This window comes from Acyrthosiphon pisum, chromosome X (assembly GCF_005508785.2).
Source record: "Acyrthosiphon pisum isolate AL4f chromosome X, pea_aphid_22Mar2018_4r6ur, whole genome shotgun sequence".
Taxonomy (NCBI): domain Eukaryota; kingdom Metazoa; phylum Arthropoda; class Insecta; order Hemiptera; family Aphididae; genus Acyrthosiphon; species Acyrthosiphon pisum.
The window spans coordinates 39,250,359-39,254,666 of NC_042493.1; positions in this window are offsets into that span (position 1 = coordinate 39,250,359).

The window sequence follows — 4,308 nt, forward strand, 5'->3', positions numbered from 1 at the left end:
AAATACATTGGAATATAGCTCATGAACCATCAATATACTCATCTTGCCACCTCACAATTGTATAGTTTTCTAGTATTGGAAAAGGCCAAATATGTACTTTACCTGTCCCCCCCACCTCCAAATTTTTTAATTTAAATTATGCCATTCGTTTGTGCTACGTTTGTGCTGGATTGTGCTCGAGTTTCATCGTTTGTGCTACAACCCCTAATGAACTACAGGGGATCATTAGTAGGAGGGGGTGGTATGGAGCCATAATGCAACCCCAATTCAAAATATTGGTTCTCCAAATATGAGCCAATCTTTAGTAGTTTGCTACTGATATCCTGTACCATACAGTACTCTACTACTTCCGGAGTTATCCTTATAAATTTAATTAGGGGGTTGTAAAGACGAGCCGACACCCGCCATATTGAATTGTTTGGTCCAAATCAGTCCCATTGGTTTTGACTAAGTTAGTGCTTATTTATTTTGTACTCTTTGTCTCCTTCGTTATTATTTCTTTGCTCATTAAAAAAATTATAAGTCTTTCTTACGAGGAGATGCTCTGGAATGCCTAAAACGAGGACAGCCCCTAGAGTTTTATCGGAAATCACTTGTGGTCGGAAGGTAAAAATGATCTATAGCCCATAGGTGTGCATTAATTATTTCTCGTAGTTTTTGAGTTAAAATAACTTAATTGTAGGAGTTTAATTTTAAAATACACGTAATTGTAATAAATTGTGAATATACTTGAGACAGGGGAAGCGTTTGTAGTTTCATTTTTCAACCCATATAGTAAGTTGTCTCACATCATAAACATTTTGTTTTGGCTCACGACAATTTAATGTTATTTTTAATATAATAATAGCAATATCATTTTAGATTCTGAGTGAAACGATGAATGTATTGATTTTACAATGATGTGTGTTTTTTTTTTAATTTTTTAATTTATTTTTTATTTTTGTGTCTGTGTACACGATAAGTAGTCGAAATAATGCTTCGATTGTCTTCAGTATCATGTTCGATGGGAAAGTGAATATCGTTGGTGCATTAGGGAGGTCAAAATCAGAAGTTAAATTTCTAGGTAGTTTTCAAAAGTGACGTGAAAAACAAAAGAAAAATTAAGGAAAAACGGGAATTTTTACGCAAAATCGATTTTTAACAAAATTGATTTTGGTTTTTGGTGTAACTCTAAAGCAAATGACCATAGATGCATGAAATTTTCACTGGTTGTTTATATTTGCATTTTCTATACACGATAAAATTTTGAAAATAATTTGACTTTTTTGAACGGTTTACGGACATTGTCAGTTTTCAATTTTTTTAGTTTTTTTTTCTATAAATATCAATAAAATTTTATTTGTTGGGTAAAAAAGCGTGAAAATTTAATGCAAGGCTCCTATTATATTGTTACAATAGCAGTTGAAAAATATTAAAAATACATAGGCACAATTTTTTTTTATAAGCATTTAAAGTTCAAATTTGCACAACATTTATCAAATTTAAAATTTAATAATTATTTTGTAGTTAATCATTTATTAAATGTTCAACTTTTATAGGTAAGGATTGAAAATTTAAAACAAGGTTCCACGTAAGTAGTTAATTATGTTACCAAAAAATCTAAAAAATACATAAACACAGTTTATTTTTATAGTTATTTTAAGTTCAAATTTGGACGAATTACAAATTAAAAAACCTAGAATATTCTTTTTAGTTATTTTGTTGTGATTGTACAATATTATTCTTGGGTACTTGAAACTTCTAAAGTAAACTATTATATATCTGTGATAGTATCACGGTTTGTTGTTGATGTATAACGCGTTATAAGTACCTAATGGATATTGTGATATGATTAATTTGGAAATAGGTGAATTATTTTTTTAATACCATAGATAAGTATATAATATGTCTTAAACCTAGACTGACATACCGTCGTCTCTACTCAGAATCGTTTTTCTTATACAATGATATTATATCATTGAATTCAAATTTTGAGTTAAGTATTTCTCGGCCAGGTTTCAACTTAAGGGGACTGTTTCTTCACCAAACGTTTCGGTTTAGGACCCTCTAAAATGTACTCCCACAGTCGGGGGTCCTCGAATCCTCCCCCATGTGTATTTTGGAAAACGTTTAGTTTTTGTACCAAGTTTCTGAAACTCGATATTTTGGTAGATTGGAAGTCGATGATCAAATTCGGTATTATGTGTCGTGACCGTAGGAAACGTTTTTCCTCTTCTTTAGGGCATCGAAAGTTCTAAATTGCCGATTTTTCTGGTTTTTTGGCACGGTTACTTAGATTCTGGGCGCGGCGAACCGTTTTAGTAGTCGATGTTATAGAAGTCTTTGCCCCGGATCGATGGGTACCCAGATCAAGGTTATCCGACTTTTGGTTCGGGAGCTATGATTTTTCGTATGTCTTTGTACTTGGAAAATTACGTAGTTACGTGGTTTTTGGATTTTTAGTTTTCATTTGATCATTACGAAACTCAAGATTCCGGTATTAGGGCATACAACGATTTAAAAAGAGTTTATGGTCGAAGTGCGTACGACCATTATTTCGCCCGTAATCAGGGTAGAAAAAAGTTGAAAACGCATTAAGTGATTTTTTCGTATACCCATACGTTTTCTTACGTTATACGTCCAACTAATGTTTTGAGTAGGTAATAATTATTTTGAACTTTTCGTATTTATTTATTTAATGTTTTACCCTTAGGTCCGCGCTGTTAGTGTGTTTGATTTTTTAGTCCCAAGTCGTTTTTAAAGTGTGAACATTTTGAAAACAAGCTCATTGTTCATGTTTTTTTTTTTATTATTATTTTTTCGTTTGTTTTCGGTTTTTGGTCGACTAGTGCGCGGACCCTTTTCGACTTAGAGGTCTGGTTTTTTCACCTGTGGATAGTTAATTTAGCCACCTTTCTGTAGATACTATACTCTGTTCACAATAAGACCGTGACCAGGCGGCCGAGTTGTGCGCATGGGCGTGGCCTTGTTCCGTGGCAGAGGCTGACGCGTCGCTGTAGTGGGGACGGCATCTGGCCATATGTCTGACCGCCGCCCGACGAAAACTGGTCGCCGCCGGGTCACGGTCTTATTGTGAACAGAGTATAGAACAACAGCTTTTTTTTTTATAAGTTGTTCAAACGGCTAGCTCAGTCTGCAGAGCACGAGACTCTTAATCTCGAAGTTATGGGTTCGAGCCCCACGTTGGGCACCAATGCATCACTTTGTGATATCAGTATATCACCCGTATAGAGAGTGACATACCTATGGTAAAACATAATTATTGACTATAAATTAAATTCTTAAAGTGGTACATTAGTCTATTTTAGATACTTTTTCTTTTGATTCCTTTTCATTAAATATTTCAATAAATTCAGCAATCATCCATGTTCGAAAAATCACTTTGTTTTAATTCTTATTTGATTATCAACCTACTTAATAGTTAATAGTATAATATCACAGAACAATATTGAATGTGATATTGATGAGTGATTAAGTACCTATTGACAATACATTCATACCCCCCTCCTTAATGTATCTAAGCCCCCTCACACCAATATGTACTCTTATATTAAAATATAATGTATTAATAATTTAATGTGGCTTTCGGCTGTACATAATATCGTGAATATAAACTTTTTTTTTACATTTTAAATACAAAATTAATTAATTTATGAAAATAAATAAGTAATTTTGATTTTTGATAACAACCTAATTTAAATCATTGGGAATATAAATATTTGTCTAAGAATTTATAATAAGATTCATAATAGACATGTTATGGTATAAACTATAAAGGTATGATAGTATCTATTATGTGTATATACAGGTAATGGGGTTTTCCAGTGATTATCAAGCATAATGTTGCTGTTATATACGTACGTTTTTGATTATTTTATTATTAGTTCATGATTATTAGAAATTAGTGATTAGCATTAGTTATTAGTTGATTACCGTCCTGGCAGTTTTCATTTACAAAAATGTGCCCATAACAAATATAGTTTGTACCATAGAAAATTATGTTAGGTATATGTCTGTACGCACTATTGTAATATTTTATATTAGTTATCAGTCTTCAGTATGACAGTTGTTACTGTATATAACAGTGCTAGTGTTAATGTTAAAAACGTTTGCTATAAACTAATCAATAAATTCACCTAATATTAAAAACAATTTAAATTATGGACAACAAATCAGTATTTAGCATTTTTAATATTAAAAAAGTGTATACAAATTAACAAGTACCTACTCATAGGTACTGAAAAAGACATCGAAAAAGGCAAATATGGCATTCTACAGTCATCACCCTGAGTTGTAAGTAGTATTTTT